Genomic DNA, 24,336 nt, shown 5'->3' with positions numbered 1-24,336 from the left:
TTGGAAATATGCCCTAGAGGCAATAATAAATTGGTTATTATTATATTTCCTTTTTCATGATAATCGTTTATTATCCATGCTAGAATTGTATTGATAGGAAATCAGATACATGTGTGGATACATAGACTACACCATGTCCCTAGTAAGCCTCTAGTTGACTAGCTCGTTGATCAATAGATGGTTACGGTTTCCTGACCATGGACATTGGATGTCGTTGATAACGGGATCACATCATTAGGAGAATGATGTGATGGGCAAGACCCAATCCTAAGCCTAGCACAAGATCGTGCAGTTCGTTTGCTAAAGCTTTTCTAATGTCAAGTATCATTTCCTTAGACCATGAGATTGTGCAACTCCCGGATACCGTAGGAATGCTTTGGGTGTACCAAACGTCACAACGTAACTGGGTGGCTATAAAGGTTCACTACAGGTATCTCCAAAAGTGTCTGTTGGGTTGGCACGAATCGAGACTGGGATTTGTCACTCCGTGTAAACGGAGAGGTATCTCTGGGCCCACTCGGTAGGACATCATCATAATGTGCACAATGTGACCAAGGAGTTGACGGGATGATGTGTTACGGAACGAGTAAAGAGACTTGCCAGTAACGAGATTGAACAAGGTATCGGGATACCGACGATTGAATCTCGGGCAAGTATCGTACCGCTAGACAAAGGGAATTGTATACGGGATTGATTAAGTCCTTGACATCGTGGTTCATCCGATGAGATCATCGTGGAACATGTGGGAGCCAACATGGGTATCCAAATCCCGCTGTTGGTTATTGACCGGAGAGTTGTCTCGGCCATGTCTTCATGACTCCCGAACCCGTAGGGTCTACACACTTAAGGTTCGATGACGCTAGGGTTATAGGGAATAGATATACGTGGTTACCGAATGTTGTTCGGAGTCCCGGATGAGATCCTGGACATCACGAGGAGTTTCGGAATGGTCCGGAGGTAAATATTTATATATGGGAAGTCCTGTTTTGGTCACCGGAAAAGTTTCGGGTGCTATCGGTAACGTACCGGGACCACCGGGAGGGTCCCGGGGGTCCACCAGGTGGGGCTACCTGCCCCAGAGGGCTGCGTGGGCCAAGTGTGAAGGGGGACCAGTCCCAGGTGGGCTGGTGCGCCCCCCCCACACCAGGGCCCAAGGCGAAGAGAGAAGAGAAAAGGGGGAAACCCTAGGCTCAGATGGGCCTAAGGCCCACCTAGTGGTGCGCCCCCCCCCCTCTCTCCCCCCCCCTTGGCCGCCCCCTAGATGAGATCTAGGGCTGGCCGCCACCCCTAGGGGAGGAAACCTAGGTGGGGGCGCAGCCCCTCCCTTTCCCCTATATATAGTGGGGGTTTTGGGCTGCCATACACACGAGAACATCTCCTTCTTGGCGCAGCCCTACCCCTCTCCCTCCTCGTCTCTTGCGGTGCTTGGCGAAGCCCTGCTGGAGTACCACGCTCCTCCACCACCACCACGCCGTCGTGCTGCTGCTGGATGGCGTCTTCCCCAACCTCTCCTTCTCCCCTTGCTGGATCAAGGCGTAGGAGACATCACCGGGCTGTACGTGTGTTGAACACGGAGGTGTCGTCCGTTCGGCACTAGGATCATTGGTGATTTGGATCACGACGAGTACGACTCCACCAACCCCGTTCACTTGAACGCTTCCGCTTAGCAATCTACAAGGGTATGTAGATGCACTCTCCTTCCCCTCGTTGCTAGATTACTCCATAGATTGATCTTGGTGATGCGTAGAAAATTTTGAATTTCTGCTACGTTGCCCAACACATATTGGGGCAGCAATCAGTACTATCTGTCTACTATCTGGTTAATCTCCGGTGTCTACTATGAGTTTCATGTTGGGTGCAAACAAACATTAAAGGAGCCATTATCTGTATTTTTTAACTAAAGCTATTATCTGCCTGCTATCATTGGTTTTGGGTCTTTCCACAGTTTGCTACCATCACTCTAGATTTGTGCATGCACTCCTTACATAATCTCACTATGTTTTATTCCTATGCATGCCAGTTATTGTACACAATGGAACTGATCATGTAGAGCAAAAGAGACGAGCCTTGCGTGGCAATAAAATTCCATGCAGACGTCGTTCCATGGTGGGCGCAAAGGCAGCCCCCCTCCACCCATTTCGGATCGTAATCAAGAGGAAGATAACTGTTATGAGGGGGATTCAGAAGGAGAAGACCACTCCTATTTACCCCATGAGGTCTTCGCTCTAACTTGGCATGCTGATGTTGGTAATATCATGCATATGGTGCCTTGCATTGCTTACTGTATACATTAAAGATGTCATCTGCTTAGTTTAGACATGCTTTGTGTCAATGCCATCTATTTAGTTTCTTTATCGTATATGTGAATCATGCAATGCCATCTTGTCTAGCCAGGCATCATATATGTGAATTTTGCAATGCCACCCTGGTTAGCCAGTCATCTTATATGTGAATTATATCATGCCATCATTTTTTTATTACGTGTTAAATTTGTCAACAATTTTAGTACATTCAATTACTCTTCCTGTGCATCAGCCATTTGGCACGGTCATGGAAAAATATGGAGTGGAAACGAGGTCTTCAGAGCAGACAATGCTATCTGACGAAGCGCATGTCTTGCTGGTTACCGATAGCTCCTCAGAGGAGGATTCAGAGACAGATGACCAGTCATATTCCCCCCCCCCCCCCGAGGTGCATCCCTAACTTGGCAGGGTTATGTTGCTCATATCGTGCGTATGGTATCTTGCATTGCTATGTCATTTGCTTAGTTTAGACATGCTTTGTGTGAATGCCACATGTTTAGTGTCTAATTACCATATATGTGAATTATGCAATGCCATCTTGTTGCAAGACATTATATATGTGAATTATGCAATGTTATCTTGTTGCAAGGCATTATGTATGTGAATTATGCAATGCCATGCTATTTAGGCAAGCGTCATATATGTGAGTTATATCATGCCGTCCTTTTTTTGTATTTCTCATTGCTTTGGTCGACAATGTTTGTATATTCAATTGCTCTTCATGTGCATCGGCCATTTGAATTGGGGATGGAGAAATCTGGAGTGAAAACAATGTCTTCAGAGTAGACAATGCTACCTGCTGAAGCAGATATCTTGCTGGTTACAGATAGCTCTTCAGAGGAGGATTCAGAGACAGATGACCAGTCCTATTATCCCCCTGAGGTGTATCCTCAAACTTGGCAGGGTTATATTACTCATATAATGCATATGTTGTATTGCAATGCTTAGTTTTTACATCATATACACAATATTGAATGCCATCTCCTTAGTTGACACATCATATATGCGATTGCCCTCTGCTCACTTCCTTAGTATATAAATCATATATTTGAATTATGTCATGCCATGATGTTTACATAGACAGCATGTATCTGAATTATGGTATGCCAACCCATTTTGTAAAGACATAATATAGTTATATCATCTCATCCTGTTTACATAGTCATCATATTTAAATTATGTCATTCTATCCGTGAATTATATCATGCCATCATGTTTCCATCGACGGCATGTTTGTGATTTATGGCATGCCAACCACTTTAATAGACACATCGTATAGTTATATCATGTCATCATGTTTACATAGTCATCATATTTTGAAGTATGTCATTCTATCATGTTTAGTTAGCCATCATACATGTGAAATTGTGTCATGCTATCCTGTTTAATTAGCCATCATATATGTGAAATTATGTCCTGCTATTTTGTTTGCTTAGACAACATAAATGTGAATTATTTCATGCCCTGTTTTCTTCCCTACTATCCATTGCACCTATCTATCTTACAATGTCTGTACATTCAATTACTTTTCTTGTTTATCAGCCATTTCAGTTGGAGGGAGTGATGGCAGTATCTGTGGGAGTAAAAACACGGTCTTCAGAAAAGATCGTGCTACCTGTCGATGCAGATAGAACAACGGTTGTACTTGCCCAAGAACCAGCCCCACCACACATAACCCACACTCGTGTAGATTGTACCCCTACCCAGTTGGATAGAGAACCAGCTACACCCCTTCTAACCCCAACCCCAGCAGATAGACACCCAGTTCCCGTTGACACATCACCGTCTCCACCACAGAGCACCCAAACACGAGCAGTTAGTAAGGCAACTGCAGTGCCCAAATCACGAGGACCACCACTCCGAACCCGAAGTCAACGCTTAAAGCAGAAGAAGAATTGTTCTCAGGTCAGGTTCCGTAGCTATGGTTCATACTACTTTGCTCTTGCATCACTGTATTTACGGATACCAACTAATTTCAAATTTGAAGGATGCAATTGAAACTCCAATGGCGCAACAGGTATGTTTTAAACCTGTTTCTTCAACGTGTTTGGCTGTTTGCTGTTGTAACTTGCTCTATGTTGATTTCAGTTTCAATTGAATAAACAGTTATGTTCTCATGCCATGCACATTACAAGTGTTGTTATTGCTATGTAGTTTCCCACACTTATATTCTGTCTATGCTGCTTTGTCTTAAATAGATATGATTCGAACTGTATCTATCTTGATTTGACAACAAAAACTAGAATGATATAGACCATACAGTGACCATACTACATAGATATATGTTTGTTTCATCTTGTTATCCTGTCCACCTTACTACTGAACTGGTTTACCAAAATGAGTTTCATATACTACATTGTAAACCTGAGATGTGTTTGTTTGTTTCTCTTTTAGAACGCGGATAAAATATTGGAGAAGAGTACCCTGTTATGCAATGGTAAAGGAAGTAATGCAGATAAGGTTCAAGATAGTGAGACATCCCTGTTGGTCTCCAAGAAAGCTGATAAAACTATACTGAAGACACTGAGACAACCCCAAAGTCCTGTCTTGATGTAGTGTTCGAGTTACTGGCTACCACTGCTGGCACCATCTCTTCGAACTCATTGCCTAAATCAGTTCGGCTTCTTGAGTATCAACTTCAAGTTGAAAGACATCGATCAGATGTTATGCGATAGGAAGCCGAAGGACTGAGGAAGTCCCTGTAGAATTCAGATGCATACTTTCTGGTGCAACAGCAAGCACTGGAGGACTTAAGCGCCAAACAAGAGAAACTTAATAAGCTTGCTAAGCATCTTGCCAGCATTATGGGTACCCAGGATATTGTTTCTTGAGCTCTTCTAAAGTGGTCTCAGTTCTGGACTTGTTTTGCTGCGGCGTTTATATGATGTTGTGTTCCCTATATTTGCACTGGTGGCGAACTTTGATGCCCAGTGGATTAATATGTGTAATAGCCGTGATAGCCTAGTGTAAGTTGCTTTCTTATTTATTTCCTTGTTGTCTTGTTTATTTGTTTGCTTGTAGTCAGTGCAGTTCTTTTTCTGCGGTTTGCTAGTGGCTGCAATAACCTATTTTTTAAAACTAGGCCACAATAACCATGGGCTAATATTTACTGTATTGACACTGGGACTCCTACGGGCCGTAGAAACAGTGGGCCTTCTACGGGCCGTATCATTAATGGGCCTTCTACGGGTCGTATCATCAATGGGCCTTATACGGGCCGTATGATCGATTGCCCAAACATGGGCCAAACATACCGCATTCTGGCCGTAAACGGGCTAGAGTTGGAATTGTCCGTTGATGGGCCGACCATAACGGGCCATCTTAATAGGCCGTATTTGATGACGCTATGAAAACGGCCCAACGTATTAACGGACCACAAACGGGCCGACTGTAACCACGGGCTGAATTTGGCCCACAAGCAGAAAATGACAGTAACGGGCCGTAATTAAACGAATGCTGGAAATGAGCCCAAGAATAAATGGTCTCTGAGAAGGCCAAAAGATAACATGAGCTGGAGACGGCCCAACGGAATAACGGGCCGTTAATGGGTATAAAGTGATACACTATTCATTACGGGCCAGTTTCACCACGAGCCGTTAATGGGTGTAAAGTGATACATTGTTCATTACGGGCCAGTTTCACCACGGGCCGTTGACGGTGTCCTGGACTAGGGGGTACTCAACACGTCATCTCCCGATCTGTTAGACACTAATAGAAAAAGGGCCTTTAGTCCCGGTTCATAAGGGCCTTTAGTCCCGGTTCTAGAACCGGGACTAAAGGGTCGGTACTAAAGCCTCCCCCTTTAGTCCCGGTTCTTACTGGAACCGGGACTAAAGGCCCTCCACGTGGCCGCTGCCTGGAGGTCCACCTTTAGTCCCGGTTGGTAACACCAACCGGTACTAAAGGAAATTTTATGAATTTTTTTGAATTTTTTTTAGAATTTTTTTTAGAATTTCAAATTTCTGAATTATTTTAACCTCTAATCTCTAATCACCCCTCATCACTGCTCAATTTAACCTTTAATCTCTAATCACCCATCATCATTCCAAATCATCTAACTTCCCGAATGGTCACCCATCCTCTCACTACTCCAGCCTGAGCATGCTTAACTTTCGGGTTCTATTCTCCCTCGTTTCCAAGTCTGCACTTGTTGTTTTCCTGACAATAGTAAGATGTCAATCCTATTAACCCTCAGGAATTTAGCTTGAGCATGAAGTCACACATTTCACTGTTTGAGTTTGAAACTATTGTTCTAAAAATCAATAATTATTTAGTAACACTAGTATTTCTTGAATAAGTACTTTGACCACAGTTTGACCAGATTTGACCAAAATTCAAAAAACTGAAATAATTATTTAGTAACACTAATATTTCCTGAATAAGTGGTTTGACCATTGTTTGACCACAGTTTGACCATAGTTGACCAAAATTCAAAAAAACTGAAATAATTAGTTAGTAACACTAATATTCTTGAATAATTATTTAGTAACACTAATACTTCTTGAATAAGTAGTTTGACCATAGTTTGACCAGATTTAACAAAAAATAAAAAAACTGAAATTTGAGCATAACTTTTTTTCCTTTTAGAATTTGAGGATTCTAAAAATTTGCAAACAGGCCGTAGGCGGTCAAAATCGGAAGTGGATTTTCGTTCTGAACATTTTGATATATTATACGTTTTTTTCCGACATCGTATGGAAAAGTTATAGCCGTTTTACATTTTCCCTACATTTTTTGCAAAACATGTCCAAATTTAAATTTTTAAATTTTTCTAACTAGTAGATGTAGTAATATAACTACCTCTCAAAGGATTTTATATTTTGAAGTTTTTATCATTTTCTTTTGATTTTTTCGAAACAAAAAAGGTGATCCAAGGGGGTTGAAGAGTTTGAAAATGGGACCTTTAGTCCCGGTTTGAGACACAAACCGGGACTAAAGGGCATTGCACCCTTTAGACCCGGTTTGTGTCTAAAACCGGGACTAAAGGTCTAATCTTTAGTCCCAGTTTGAGACACAAACCGGGACTAAAGGGCATCGCACCCTTTAGTCTCGGTTCGTGCCACAAACCAGGACTAAAGGGCTCAGGTGAACCGGGACTAATGCCTTAGCCGCACGAACCGGGACCAATGCTCACATTATCCCGGTTCGTGACTGAACCGGGACTAATGGGCTGACCCGGCCTGGACCTTTGCCCCCTTTTCTACTAGTGAGATTGGGCTGAGGACCCCCATGGCCGTATACTCATGGGCCAGTCGGACAGCTGCCGCATACAAGGAAGATTCCACAAGACTTGGTGATCAAGACAAGGACTTCTCCTCACCGGCGTATTCGGCTAGGACTCTTGTTATCCTAGGCCTCTGGTGCATTATATAAACCGAGGCTAGGCTAGTCGATAGATCATATATACAACAACCATAACATACAATTAGACCATAGGCTAGTTTCTAGGGTTTAGCCTCTCCGATCTCGTGGTAGATCTACTCTTGTACTACCCATATCATCAATATCAATCAAGCAGGACGCAGGGTTTTATCTCCATCAAGAGGGTCCGAACCTGGTTAAAACATTGTGTCCCCTGCCTCCTGTTACCATCCGGCCTAGATGCACAGTTCGGGACCCCCTACCCGAGATCCGCCGGTTTTGACGCCGACATTGGTGCTTTCATTGAGAGTTCCGCTGTGTGATCGACAAAAAGATCGATGGCTCGCCTGCAGATCAACTGCGACTTCGGCATCTTCGTCACCAACTCGACTGGTCACCTTGGTTCGACCAAGAACCGTGCCCCGTGTTTGGATCACCATTTTCGGGCGAGGGCCTTCATCAAACATCAACTCCGATCTCTATCAAGATCAGGGAGGAATCATCCATGGAGCTCGAGGGCTCAACGTCAACATTGTCCTCGGGCGGCTGTGCTGTTTTTATGGATAGCAAACTTGTATTCGCCGTCACCGCCTCCTCGAGCGTCGGTTTGACAATTGCTTCAGTGGAATAGTGTGGAATTACATCTACAACAGGCATGTAAAATTTCGTCGGGTTCCGATGGAGGAATCTCCGACAACCTACGATATACCGGAGCCCTATCAAATCTGGACGGAAATCTGGACGAGTTTAGGGCGTGGTCTCCAGAACCCAACTCGGAGGTCCTTTGGAAGATCCAACCGTTCATCTACTGCGGAATTCCCATATCTACGACCCCTCCAAATTTCAGCTCGATCCAACGGTTCAAACTCCGGGAACCTTTCGATGAGTGGACCAATTTTCGGATCCGTTTTCTGCGCGAATACGGATCCGACCCGAATTCATGTTTCTTCATGAACGTGATATTGGACAACATTTTTAGAGGAATTCTCTTTTAGGGTATTGTGCGTTGTTTTTAAAAATGTGCTCGTAAATTTATAAGCCTCCCCTGAGGTCATCTTCATCATCATGCTGGTGTCAAACCAGTCCGGCAATATTGCTCCAAGGTTGCAGACCTGCGCTAGACACGTCGTCACTCTGTTGAGCCAAGCTCAACTTCTTCGGATCATCATCTCGGCAAGCCGAACAAGAGTCCGGCATCGCGAAGTATAAATCATCACCAACGTCGCCGCCCCACGGATCACACGGAGCGGGCATATCGGCATCGCCGCACGGTCACTTCATCAAGTCGGCATCGACCACGTCACGACCTGCATCGGCAGGGCCGCATTATTGCTTCTTCAAGCTGGTGTCCATCACACCGACCTACTTCGACTCATCGGCTAACATCGAGGCTTCGACATCTCGGCTGGACCGGGGGCTTCGCCATCTCTTCATCAACCTACTCCAAAGACTTCGGCGTCACTAGCCGACCAGCTCCGTCACGTTAGCTGGACCGAGGGCTTTGCCTCGGCGAGCCAACCTTTGCCAGCATTTCCATACTGTCGCTTTATCGCCCATCAGGCAATGGGTGTGCGGATCGAGTCCCAATTTTCGGATTCACCTTTCTTCGGATCGCTACAACAAATAAACCAGGTGCTATTAATCCTAGTATTTTTTGCTTGTTTGGGTTTATTTTTTCCAAGGAATTATTACTCTGGTTTGTCCACCATCTGTACACAGGTCTATCAAATGATGGTCGCATTAACGACGGTCGCGTGATGGTTCGGTCAGTTTTCGTACATTGTCCGGCGAACGCCGCATCCGGAACTCGGACCGACCTGTGAATTCAGGCTTTGTCACGCCTTCACCGCATCACGCCGACGCCCTGCATCGACATTGACCTCGGCGCCAGGCCATATTTCTTTTATTACTCACTTTCATAAATTATTTATTATGCAACGATTTTTTTAATTATTATTATTACTATTATCTCCGGTTTGCACTATTTTTTTGCACAGGAAAATGATCCGGGGACTTTGTCGTCACTCTGCCGGTCTGCATTGACCGTGGTATGTAACCACTTCGGCGTGTCGAGCTCTCCGCTCCGCCACCTTGGGACCGGCTTGGGGGATGGAACCTTGTCCTGCATCAAGCTCGGACCGCGTCATCAATGTAGAACACATTAACCAGCTAAGTCGCTTTCATGCTCAAAGTTTTAATTTTTAACTTGTGTTCGGTTCGACCTAGCATTATACTTTTTTGGAAAAAAGTTGCTTGTAAAAAATTTCCTTGTCCAAACTTTGTTTGTGACACACATATTCAAATACCTCGTTTATTTGGGGGCTTCCTTTATGAAGCTTTTCCTCTTGCATATGATTATACTTGTACGGCTTCGTTCCTTGTTCGTGTATTACGCCACAATATGCACCATATTGACTTAAGCGATTTGCAAGCTGGGTTGCCTGGCTCCTGTGCTTACTCCTACGTTCCCGATTGTTCGGCTAGGGAGTAAAGGGAGCACCTCTGTGATTGTCACGACCGGGTCCTCCGAGCTTTGACCACAGACTGGGTGAAGCTGAAAGCTAGCGCTCTTATTGTTTTCAATCATGGTCGGCACACAACGGAACTCATGAGTACAAAAAATCTATTGCACAAGTCTCATAGCAATACTGAGCACCGAAGAAAGGTATCAGTGGGGGTACTATTTTCTTCAAAGATGCTTCTTACACTTCGTCTGTAATATAGCATAAGTTCCCTGAGCACGCTTTGTCTGTTACAGCCTTATGGCCCGGTTGCCTGGTTATCGGAAACACTGTCGATATTCTCGACAGGTGGAGTACATAACACTTTTCGGTCCCTGACCGAAGAGGGAGAAGCCGATGGTCGGTTAAGACACGTTTAAAGTTCGGTTGAACAAAGATATGATATAAGTACTTCGGTACATACAATCATTATACATAAAATCTTTTACCCAAGTCACTTGGGGGCTCTTAAAATTTATATGAGCTATTTTGTAGTAAATGTGTTTTCTTCTTGGTCGTTGCAAAGTCTTTTTCTATCGCTCCTTTTTCGATGTGAGTGTGTGGTCAATAGCCAGATAACCCATTTTCTCTCTAGTGACCGCTCGAGTTTAGTTCGCTAAACTGGTCTAACGAGAAGCACTCCGCCTTCGGGATAGGAGTCTGCAGCCGTAGGCTGACCCACTTGAAGTCTTAAGATCGGATGTGCAATGTTAAAGCACGACAGAAGCACTCTTTTTTCTAAGACCAATTTTCGGATTGGCACCGAACACTTGATCTTGTTTGGACGTTAAGTTTTTACTGACGTTTTTTGGTTTTCCAAGCTTATGGCACTTTTAAACTATTTGTGTGTTTTCAGCACAAGTCTCGCGGTGCAATGTCGGACACCTTTATAGATTCGGCAAAAATATTCTCGGATATTGCTATATATACATCGGTTTCGAATTGTGTCTTCGGTCAATAGTTGGGTTGCCCGGCTCCTGCACTTGCTTCCTACGTTCCGCTTTGTTCGGCTAGGCGTGCAAAGGGAGAACCACTGCGATTGTGCTTCCATCTCACATGGTTAAGCACCTCAGTGGAGAAAGCCGAAAACTGACTGTCACAATAAGCATAAACTGGTCAGCGATCCGATGACTGTGTTAAATGATGGGCCACTCATAACAATGGCCGAAGTGTTTACGGCTTGACCTCGACTGTCACCAAACACTACCGGGGGCTATTAACTGGCCTCCCAAAATAAATCCTCAATATTTTGCTCTTACATTAGAGCTGAGGTTTCATGATCATGCTTAGAATGACAACCCAAAGAAAGGAACCGATAGGAGGACTATTTTCTTTGGAAGACATTTCTTATGTTAAACAGTAATATAACATATCTCTCTGCGTACCTTTCTTCATAAAACCGTATGGCCAGATTGCCTTGTTTGTCGTAAATCTTTGCCCTCATAAAGGCTTTATAAAGTAGGACAAACACTCCTCGGCTACTGGCCGAGGAGGTGGAAGCCGATGGTCGGTCAACAAAGTTTTGTACAATGCAGATCCGAGCATTAATGATGAAAAGTACTTGGATACATAGAGTCATTACACATAATTTGTGATTTTACTATGGATATTGATCCTTAATTCGGCCACCCATGCCCGCATTAAGGCTCGGGGGCTACTGGGCTTCGGGCTTATTATTTAAAAACATTAAAGGGGCACATCGATCCCCTGATCTGGTGTTGCCACCCGACCAGTGTCTCGGGGGCTACTGCATTGCCTGTTCAATGCAGAAAATTTTAAGTGCAATATAGTTGCCGAGGAGATTTTGATCCTCAGGTTGGTCGGCCGCACCCAACCTGAGTCTCGAGGACTGAGCACGCCGCTTTTTGTGTGCCGAAGTATTCTGCCGAGCTAGGACTTGATCCTCAGGCCGATTTTGCAAATCAACCTGAGTCTCAGCGGCTACTGGGATCAGCGGTCTTACGTCATCCTTCAGGTGCATCTCGGGTTTTAGACCGATACACACCTTGAGGGCTACTGGCTATATATCTCGGCAGAGAATAAACTGCACCAGTTAAAAATATTCACAATAAATCAGCCCACGATCGGGGTGGTGCACCACCTCGGAAGCAGTCCGGCTTAAAGCTCGGGCGCTAGTGGCTGGCTCCATAGAGGGCATTTCCAGCATTAAGCTCGGCTAAACTCCTTCAACTCTTTTGGACCAAGATGATCTATGACATCTTGGATATAGTCCAGCATTGGAGCTTGGACACAGTCCGGCGTTGGAGCTCGGATACATTTCGGCGTTAGAGCTCGGAAGCAGTCCGACATTGGTGCTCGGCTGCAAAAGATACCTCGAATGCAGTCCGGCGTTAGAGCCCGGACGCAAGAGGACACTGCCTCCCGGGAACAACTTCAAACCCGAGGTGTGGCATAAAAATAACAAGGCATTGATAAAGGCCGGAAACTTAAAGGGGCTCCTCGGATACCCGACGTGTAAACTCGTCGAATGCATTTCGGTGATCCTCAAGATCGAAGATGGGAAGATTTGTTGAACCAGTTTCCAAGACCGACAACCGAAGATGAAGAACAGTTCGGAATAATCGAGGAGCGTCTCTAACTTGAAGACCGGTTCGGGGGGCTACTGACGGTGTCCTGGACTAGGGGGTACTCAACACATCATCTCCCGATCTGTTAGATTGGGCCGAGGACCCCCATGGCCGTATACTCATGGGCAAGTTCGGACAGCTGCCGCATACAAGGAAGATTCCACAAGACTTGGTGATCAAGACAAGGACTTCTCCCCACCGGCGTATTCGGCTAGGACTCTTGTTATCCTAGGCCTCTGGTGCATTATATAAGCCGAGGCCAGGCTAGTCGATAGATCATATATACAACAACCATAACATACAATCAGACCATAGGCTAGCTTCTAGGGTTTAGCCTCTCTGATCTCCTGGTAGATCTACTCTTGTACTACCCATATCATCAATATCAATCAAGCAGGACGTAGGGTTTTACCTCCATCAAGAGGGCTCAAACCTGGGTATAACATTGTGTCCCCTGCCTACTGTTACCATCCGTCCTAGACGCACAGTTCGGGACCCCCTACCCGAGATCCGCCGGTTTTGACACCGACAGCCATTAATAGGCCAAGAGTTACATAGGGCCTCATATGGGCCGAAAGACGTCATGGGCCAGACATGGGCCAGAAGTTAAAACGGGTTGGAATCATATTGGATGGCCCAGATGACGCTACTGGGCCTAATTCGGAGAGGGCGTAACGGGCCTTGGGTTAGCGGGCTGTAAATGGGCTATATGCAAACATACCGTTAACAGGATTTCCATGGGCCGGCCCGCCACCTTTTGACCAAGTCAAACGGGCCGGCCTTTTCACGGGAATGGGCCTCTATTGGGTCGTGCCACATGTCAACGTGTCATAGGCACCTTCTGTCCAATGAGTGGATGACATCTGTCCCGACGATGAGCCGACACGTGTTTCCTCCAGCCAATGATGATTTTACACGTGGAAAATCCCCATTGGTCGGGGCTATTAACGGGTTATCGGATCCAAAACCCGACCCGATAGCTTAACGGCGTTCCGTTACGGTGGATGCCACGTGTCGGTCACCCTTGACGAAAGCACTTCTATGACGCGCGATTTATCGTCATGGAAGTGGACACTTCCGTGATGATAATTTTGGTAATGTCATGGAACACTTCTATGACAGCACGGGTATGACTATCTTGATTCTGTCATAAATTTGTCATGGATGTACATGCATGACAAAAAAACGACCTACTGTGACAAACACGTATGATCACGGAAGTGTATTTTTTTGTAGTGCTTCCATCGGGAGAGCCACCAAACGGGGCGAAGCTGCAATGAGGTTCTCCAGGGGATTGGAGAAGTGACCCGGCGGTGTTGGCACATAAAAAGGCTGAGTGGTGTGTATACGAGGTGGTTCCATGGTGCGTGGCTGAGCTGGTGCTCCGGGCGTCGTGATCCGATTTGCCTCCGGCGGGTTACTTGCCCCGGACCCGGCCCCGGGTGTATGAAAAAGGTTCCTAGGATCGAGTGTTAGAGGCAGATGTGACTGAGTTTTCTGGTGCCTTCTCCTCATGACCTCATTCAACGCATTTAGGTCCACCGAGAGCCGGAAAGTCTCCGCTTGAAGATGTTGAGCACGTGCGCCCAAAGCTGCCCGCTCCGCGGCCATCCTGACCTCCTTTGCTGCTAAGTTTTCCTTGGCTTGTACCATCTCCTCACATACACGTGCCACCTCTGCATCATGCTGCGCTTGATTCGCTGATTCCACCACGGCAGTCAACAGGGTCGGCAGTTTATCCATGAGGTCCATCATAATCTGAGCCGGGGGCGCGCGGGGTCTCCTGACCCGGCGGTAGCCGACCCGATGGCTGTTGTTGCTGCTGCTGTGGAGTTATATCCGGGCTGTGTTCCTGTCATGAAGACTTCGGCCCAATTTGGCGGCTCAAGGGGGTCCGAAATACTGCTGCCATCGGAACAACCCCCGAGCATGCCATCCTGCAGCTGATACAAAGAGTTCATCTCACGTGTTGATGATGTAGCATCAAAACAGATGGCCGTTTTAGCGCCTTCCACCGATCCTTCAGAGTATTCATCGTCGTGGACGCATCCTATGAAAGCATGCTTCACGACAGATTGAACTCAGGTGGTCCTCGCGCGCTGAGCTGTCTCGACTCGCCGATCCGGCCGATGAAGACGTGAATTCTGCCAAAGGGGACCCGGTACCCGTACTCAATTGAGCCGGCCTCGGGGCCCCAGCCTTCGTAGTCGATGTAGAGCTTGCCGCGACGACTCTTGGTCATCCGGCCCACAGCGTATCCCTTGAGCCATTCGAATTTTCCCTTCAAGAACTCAAATCCACCGTGCGTTGGCCCCATGGTGGGCGCCAACTGTCGTGGAATTGTCACGGCAGATGTCCTAGCGAAAGGACTTAGTCATAGGGCCATCGCAACTAGGAAGCTTAAAGGGGTTAATCGGGACAAAGGACACGAGAGGTTCTATACTAGTCCGGCCCCTTACGATGAAGGTAAAAGCCTATGTATAGTTGTGTTGGTATTGCTGGGGGTTTCGATCACCAAGAGGCTTAACTCGCTGGCTAGGTTATCGATCTCTTGTTTCTTGCCCTAAGCCGCCACCAGGTCGTCCCCTTATATACACGGGTTGACGCCTGGTGGCCTACGGAGTCCCGGCCGGCTCATAATCGTGTCCGGCTCGGTGACTTCCTTTACATGCCTTTCTTTACAAGTCTTTCCTTACATACGGCGGTTTGCAATATTGGGCCTTAAGCCGCCTCTAGGATTTTGGGCCTTCTATAATAATTGATAAACTATCATCTTAAATTTTACTAGGCTTCTTGTGTAACCCGCCATTGGGGCTGACCCGGCCCCTCCTGGGTGGGTCATAACTGATAGTTATATCCCCAACACTTACCCTGCCTTTCCTTCGCTAACAGGTGGGACCCACACTTGGGGGTCCCACATGTCAGTGAGAGAATGGTAGGATTGTTCGCGTCAGGGGATCCTCATCCCCTGACGTGCGCCTCATGCCTCTCGGCCCCACCACTCCTCTGCCTTTGTGTGCATGACATGCAGGCCAGCTGAACTGCGGCGACCATCAACTTTCTACCACAGCCACACCCGATTGGACGTGGTTTTCCTGCACCGCTGCTGTGCTCCGATCCGTACTCCCGCACCATCGAATTTTCATCGAGTGGCGATGACACATTTCGTCCTGGGCATCAATCCTCAGCTGGAGTAATTCTGTACTACAGGTAGTACCCGCCGGTGTGGCCTTCTACGCCTCGTAACGCCCTGCTGTGGCACCCTCGCCACAGCCACACCAATGAGTGAGTCGCAAACCACACCACCACCATGAGAATGACATGTGGGCCAGCTGCATTTAAGGTCTGCATGTCATTGACTCATAGGTCGGGCACTAAGCCACTGAAGTTCGGTCCTGAGGGCCCGAGAGGGAAATGTAACTCCTGCGGTAGGCCTTGTAGTGCTCCCACAGTACGAGCTCGTGCCAAACCCGGAATTTGTTTCTTACTACTACTCCCAACTACTAGTAAGGTACACGTGCATTGCACGCATGAGATTCTGGTGGTTTGTGCATTATGCTTCTACATGTGGAGTGTTCTAGATTCTACATGTGGCAAAATCTCGTGGAATGTAGATGATATCCAATGGCCAGTAGTGCTCGGATTTGCCATCTTTATACCGTCAGATTGGCTTCATCCAGCGACCAACTTTCAAAGTTATTCACACACTATATAGGCGTATAGATGTTTGGTTTGCAGCCTAAGGTTGCCACGCCTAAGCTTAGGCGTGCCACAAGTGTGTTTGGTTGCGTTCTCGTCTCAGCATAGTTGTTCCCTCTTCATGCATGCTCAACTCAACACCCCTCTTCATGTTTGCTCTCTTCATGCATGCTTCTAGTGTATTTGTGCTAAGCTAGTGTGGACTCATGCACCCTCCATACACTCTACCAAACACCCAAAAGTGGGTCGAGAAGGGAACTCTTGGGATCATGCACCCTTCATACACCCTACCAAACACAGAAGGCGTGTATTTGGTTCATTGCTACACTTGTGGCTTGCCACACTTTTCTAGCTACATGGTCCACATGTCATAGACTCAACTTCTTGTTAAATCTTGCCACACTTGTGGTGGCCATTTTGGGGTTGTTTGGATTGTGACTATCTTTGCCATATATTACCACATGATTTTTGCCACACTTGCCACAATTGCCTTAGTTGAGTTGCTCAGGGGCTGTTCGGTTCTCGGCCTAAGGTTGCCACGCCTAACCTTAGTCATGCCACAACACCTTAGGCATGTGTCTGGTTCATTGCCACACTTGTGGCTTGCCATACTTTTCTAGTTATATGGCCCACAAGTCATAGACTCATTTTTTGCCAAATATTGCCACAATTGTGGTGGCCATTTTGTTAGCCACACTTTTTGTGGCTGCCACGCTTTGCCTAAGGTTAGTTGTGGCAAAGTTAGTCCTGAACCAAACAGGCCCTAGCCACACTTTGGCTTGCCTAAGGGAATCTGGCCACACTTTTTGTGTCTATGACATGTGGGGTTCACTGCTCATAAAAAATCCTTGCCTTAGATGTGGCTAGAACCAAACACCTACCTAACTTGGTCAACCTTGTCTAAGGTTAGGTGTGGCAAAGTGTGGCAAGGTATGGCTGGAAACCGAACAGCGCTAGCCATATTTTTTGTGGCAGACACACTTTGGGGCTGTTTGGTTAGTGACTAACTTTGCCAAAGGTTGCCACACCTAAGGTTAGGCAAATTTGACTAACTTAGGTGAGTGTTTGGTTCAAGCCACACCTTAGGCAAGCCACACTTGAGCCCCACATGGCATACACACAAAAAGTGTGGCAAGATTCCCTTAGGCTTGCCAACTAAGGGGCTATTTGGTTCTAGGACTAGCATTGCCACACTTTGCCACACATTTTTGCCAAGCTTGCCTAAGGTTAGTTCATCAAAATGAGAGCCACAAGTTGGCAAGCCTAAGGGAATCTTGCCACACTTTTTGTGTGTATGCCATGTGGGGCCCAAGTGTGGCTTGCCTAAGGTGTGGCTTGAACCAAACACTCACCTAAGTTGGTCAAACTTGCCTAACCTTAGTTGTGGCAATCTTTGGCTAAGTTAGTAACACACCAAACATCCTCTAACCTTAGGTAAGGTTGGCAAAAATGTGTGGCAAAGTATGGCAATGTTAGTCCTAGAACCAAACAGCCCATTTGCCTAAGCTTAGTTGTGGCAAAGTTAGTCATGAATGAAGTTCAACCATGGAGTCTTCTAGATTCTACATGTGGCAGAATCTGGTGGATTGTAGATGATATCCAACGGCCAGTAGTTCTCGGATTTGCCATCTTTGTACCGTCGGATTGGCTTCATCCAACGACCAACTTTCAAAGTTATTCACACACTATATAGGGGGTGTAAATATAGATGTGCCGGCCCGTTGCAATGGATCCAAAGTATACCTATTTAGTGGAGTGCACTCTAAACACATTATCTATTTATTTTTCTCTAACCTTTCGTAGCCATGCAACCAAGCCACATAAGCTTCATGGGTGCCCCCCACATCATATTATTCATACTACGTTGACTGAAAAAAAGATAAATCACCCAAAACAAGATCTTCCCGTTTTTTGTTCCTACGATGATGTGTCGTGCACGTACCTACTAGTTGTATAGTGGTAGTACTAGTTGTATAGTACAAACTTGGTACTAGTAGGAGTAGAGTAGTACGGAATGCTCCTACTCTATCAACGATCCCCATCTGACACCAAATTTCTTGGCTTCCGTGATGCAGCTAGATCTTCCCCACGTTTCTGTTTTCCAACCCGACGGCGAGCGGGGTGCGGTTTGCCAATAGTCGGTTTGCTCAACGGCGGTCCCGCATGAAAGTGAAAATGCTAGGCAACACGCCTTCCCTAAGCTATGTGTCGTGCCAGACGGGCCGTGGAGTACTCCCAATTCCCGGGCGTGTGGGGGGGGAGTGCGACGCGAACGCGGCAGGCCTTTTCCTTTTACTAGCAATGTGCCCGTGCGTTGCGACGGATCCAAAGTAGTAGAATAGTAGTACTTGTTCACAAACTTGAAAGAAACCACTCTTGTTTTGATATACTCCTAATATATTAGTCCCTCCATTCCTAAATATTTGTCTTTTTAGAGATTTCAAATGGACTATCACATACAAATTATATAGACATATTTTGAAGTGTAGATTCACTCATTTTTCTCCGTATGTAGTCACTTATTGAAATCTCTAGAAAGACAAATATTTAGGAACAGAGGGAGTACCTTTCACTCAAAATATATTTCTCAGGCTGTTTTGATGAGGTGAGGGAGGGATGTGGTTGCTTTCAAGATAATAAGGGGTTTTCTGCAAATTCGAGTAGAGAAGTGGGCTATTGTTGCAAAAATTCCACAACTTACCTCACAGCCGTTAGATGCAGATCTAATGATCAGAAACGATGGATGGCAGACACACCACCATCACCAACTGAGTCTTTTATTAGAGTAGGAGTAGTGAAACATGTATAAATTGTAACATTTTGGTTCTGCTCCTTGGCACGATCGATAGATAGAAATAACGATTGCAAACGCTAGGGCGGGGCTATTTCCGCCAGATAAGTAGGGTACGTAGTAGCTAGGTTGGCGCATCGTCGGGTCACACGCGGTCTGACATGTTCTAGAGTTTCTAGCAAGATGCCCGCGCGTTGCATGAAGTTGATGGAAAAGGTAAGCACAACTTATAAATTGACGGATGGAGTACTAGTTACAGTGATGCATATAATTAAGCAAAGGGATAGCGCATGTCGGTATTGACTGGAACGAGAATGCAACAGCACAATAAGAATTAATTAAGGCCATGATGATGATGCGATCACAGCGGTGGTTACAAAAGGCAAGAAGAAAGATGCATCCATCAACGTATGACCTCCTCCTCCTCAACTTAGTGCGCCGGGCCACCGACCGGTGGCTAAGGAGCAGCGACTTTTGTGGTGGGGTCGAGCTGCTTCTCAGCAAAGGCATCCAAGGCTTCCAGCCGGTTGAGGAAGGCCAATGTCGTAGCGTCCTCACTGGCCTTGTAGATACCTATGTACACGATTTGCTCGTACACGTGGGTGTGTAGGTCGACGAATTCTTGCAGGGCGAGGCGCCTCACGGCGAGCGCGACCTCCAGGTGGACATTTTTTGTGGTGTCGGTGGGCAGTCGCAGGGCCACCAGTGCTTGAAAGAGGTTTCGGCCATGGAGGCCGATTAGGGTGTGATACGTCTCCAACGTATCTATAATTTTTTATTGTTCCATGCTATTATACTATCAACTTTGGATGTTTATGGGCTTTATTATACACTTTTATATTATTTTTGGGACTAACCTATTAACCTAGAGCCCAGTGTCAGTTTTTGTTTTTTCCTTGATTTAGAGTATCGCAAAAAAGGAAAATCAAACGGAGTCCAATTAACCTAAAACTTCACGGAACTTATTTTTGGAAGGAAAGCAACCCGGGAGACTTGGAGTCCATGTAAGGGAAGCAACGAGGAAGCCACGAGGCAGGGGGCGCCCACCCCCTGGGCGCGCCCTCCACCCTCGTGGGCCCCTCGTGGCCCCCCCTGACGTGGCAATCCCTCTCCGGTGGCCATCTTCATCATCATGGTGCTCTCCATGACGAGGAGGGAGTAGTTCTCCCTTGGGGCTGAGGGTATGTACCAGTAGCTATGTATTTGATCTCTCTCTCGTGTTCTTAAGGTGATACGATCTTGATGTATTGCGAGCTTTGCTCTTATATTTGGATCCTATGATGTTTCTTCCCCCTCTACTCTCTTGTAATGGATTGAGTTTTCCCTTTGAAGTTATCTTATCGGATTGAGTCTTTAAAGATTTGAGAACACTTGATGTATGTCTTGCCGTGCGTATCTGTGGTGATAATGGGATATCACGTGATTCACTTGATGTATGTTTTGGTGATCAACTTGCGGGTTCCGCCCATGAACCTATGCATAGGGGTTGGCACATGTTTTTGTCGTGATTCTCCGGTAGAAACTTTGGGGCACTCTTTGAGGTTCTGTGTGTTAGTTGAATAGATGAATCTGAGATTGTGTGATGCATATCGTATAATCATACCCACGGATACTTGAGGTGACATTGGAGTATCTAGGTGACATTAGGGTTTTGGTTGATTTGTGTATTAAGGTGTTATTCTATACGAACTCTAGGGCTGTTTGTGACACTTATAGGAATAGCCCAACGGATTGATTGGAAAGAATAACTTTGAGGTGGTTTTGTACCCTACCATAAGCTCTTCGTTTGTTCTCTGCTATTAGTGACTTTGGAGTGACTCTTTGTTGCATGTTGAGGGATAGTTATATGATCCAATTATGTTATTATTGTTTTGAGGACTTGCACTAGTGAGAGTGTGAACCCTAGGCCTTGTTTCAACGCATTGCAATACCGTTTACGCTCACTTTTATCATTAGTTACCTTGCTGTTTTTATATTTTTAGATTACAAAAACCATTATCTACTATCCATATACCACTTGTATCACCATCTCTTCGCCGAACTAGTGCACCTATACAATTTACCATTGTATTGGGTGTGTTGGGGACACAAAAGACTCTTTGTTATTTGGTTGCATGGTTGTTTGAGAGAGACCATCTTCATCCTACGCCTCCTACGTATTGATAAACCATAGGTCATCCATTTGAGGGAAATTTGCTACTGTCCTACAAACCTCTGCACTTGGAGGCCCAACAACGTCTACAAGAAGAAGGTTGTGTAGTAGACATCAGGGTGGCAGGCAATGAGGAGCCCGGGCGCGCGGGCTGGAGGAGTACGGCGATGTCGTCCGCGAGCTTCTTGAGGACGGTGAAGTTGTTGGTGGTGGCTACGATCATCTGGTCCAACTGAGAGTCATAGTTAGCGTCAACGGCGGCCATCCACTAGCCGGTCGCCAACACCGTCTGGAGACGATCCCCGGCGCCATGCCGCAGGCCGGCGTCGTGGACCATCTGGCACAACCGCTGGCGGCTCGCGGCATCGCCGCCATGGGTCTGGAGCGAGGACTTTTGCGCGTAGTGTAGGTGCTTAGGCAAATGCTTAGGTGCGTACGATGTGGTAGATGCATTGGAATGGAGGGGCGCCTTTATATGAGGGCAAACTGTGTTGCATTCACATCATGCAGCCTCTTTTCCCGGTCCTCCTCCCATTACTTCCCTCATGCATTAATTGAAGGAGGATGCATTGGTTGTTCAACATTTCGGAACCGCTACTCCCTCCCTCGTCTGCATTAAAGCCGTATCAGGAACTGCGCCGCCCGCTGTCAAATCGAATAGTACTGCGCCGCCCGCTGGACGCCCGGCTGAACACGCCTCCTCGCCTCCATTAAACCCGCATGCAAACCGAGAAACCTACTCCGGCCACACGTCCATTCATGAGCGGGCCGGAATTAAACGCAACACCGGCCGAGCTCTTCCCGTCCGCCCTCAGTTTAAACGAGGCCATACGCCGGCCAAGCTCCTACTGTCCGCCCTCTATTTACACGAGGCCAGACAGACAGCGGGCAAGAATCGCACCCCTCCGCCCCTCCCCCATCTCCTCCTTCACCATTCTGTCCACTCTTCCGATGGCTTCCGAGGAGCCGTTCTCCGGCATATTACCTGGCTGGGTGGCCCGCCGAGCCCTCCGGATACAGGCGAGGCCGCTCGGTGCTTCACCAACCTCGCTTGGCCCGACGGAGCCAGTTGCCGCCCCAAGCAGGCGCGTGGTTCAGCAACTCGCCGCTCCAGTTCAGCTCGGTGAGGAGTGGTGAGTTGCTCCACGCCGGCACGGCGGCGAGCACACCGATACGGGTGTCGTCGCTGACGCGTCGTACCGCGCCACCAGTGTCTGTGGGCGCGCCTCCCGTGCCTGCGGCAGTGCCGTGCAGGCAGAGACAGAAGCCGGGTGCGTGGAGAGTGACGAGTCGGTGGCCAGCTTCTCCGTGTCCGCCACCATCATCAAGGAGAAGTAGAACACGGGAGGCCGCCACTTGGGTACCATGAAGGCCACCGCCGAGGCGACGAGTGTGCATTCAGGTGGTTTCTTTGCTGCTTCGTTTCTTCCAAAGACCTTCGTCGACCCTGCAAGTGTTGGCCGAACATGAGGAAGACAAAGGGATCCGCAGGCGGCAATTTAGATTACTAGTGGACCCATTGCACCAAATGGCGCAGAGACCTGCTGATTCCATGTTAGCGATGAAAAGTAATCCATGGTTTAGTTGCTTAGTTACAGGCAAGCACATATGACAACAAATTTAATCTCCTAGAAAAACAGGGGCTTGCTGTCTACAATGAAAAGAATATACACATTAAAATTTGGTAGCATAGAGTTCTATTTGTAACAAATCTAATCCCTGTCTACAAAGCACAAAAACATAAGTGATCCTTCTACTACTCGGACTCATAGTCATAGCTCAAGTCATCATCATCATCGCTGCCGTTGGAGTCCAAATTTGGCCAATCCTCTCATCTTCATTTATGTTGGCAAAGGTGGCTTCAATATCCTCTCTTCCGGTTTTCGGGGAAAAGAAATCCTCTGTGCCACGCATCCCGCTCGGCATGAATGGCGGAAGCAAACATGATAGTTTTACGCTTGTCTTCCTCTGCTCTCAAATGCAGTAATCCTCACATCAGCGCCTGAAGCATCACTGCTTGCTGCAGTTGCTCCTTCCTCTTGTATATTCCATGTTTATCAGGCAAAGATGCTATAATCCACCTTAAAAAAGAGAACATATAGATTTACCTTAGGAGGCTCAAAATCTGGGTTCAGTAAAGCTAGCAGATCAATTGAGATAGAGCCAAAACTACATAAGTAGCAGAGTTACCAACAACAAAAACAACAAGCATTTCTAACCCTAAGACCATCAAAAGCATGAAAATGACACACAAGTCTTCTTTAGATCATCTTATAGCATCAGCTACAACAACTCGCAACAACGTCAAAGGAGTTCAGAAAGAAACTTTGGATTTCAATCAGCTTGAAAAAATACATGGTGCCGAACTGAAAAATAATCCACATCTAAACAGAAAGAAAATGACTCTTGTTTGATGAATAGAGTACCACTGAAAGCTAAGTAGCACAAAGCCCCAGTCTAAGACACATACATCAACGAAGCCACCGAAAAGAGGCCTTCGGAAATCAGCAGATTCCATAGAGCTTGCTAGTCTTTTTAGGAATGAGTATCCCAGTTATGTAATCAAGAAGGCGAAGAGACAGAATTATGTCCTTGGTCCGTGTTCTGTTCAGCCAAAGCATGGACGGTGAAACCATCACAGATCGGACAAAGGTAGTTTCATTTCGTCTGCATATACTATACACAAGTAACTCAAGATAGCTTGATTTTTCTAAGGTTTTTATTTTTTTACATTGATAGATATTGATGCACTTTTAATTACCGGTGTCAACAACTATTTTAGAGACTACGCACTTTGTCGCTGAAAAGTTTGCTCATACAAGGAACATGCTAGAAGCAATAGCAGTGGGCTTACCTGTAGTCACACCATCATGGGTTGAATGCCGTGGAGAAGCAAGGTGCTTCATTGTGAGAAAAAATAGAGAATGAGGGCTACAAAGAA

The sequence above is a fragment of the Triticum urartu genome, chromosome 3A (genome assembly GCF_056163025.1).
Source record: "Triticum urartu cultivar PI428250 chromosome 3A, HENAU_Tu73, whole genome shotgun sequence".
Lineage (NCBI taxonomy): Eukaryota > Viridiplantae > Streptophyta > Magnoliopsida > Poales > Poaceae > Triticum > Triticum urartu.
Note: the sequence above shows the minus strand (reverse complement) of the source record.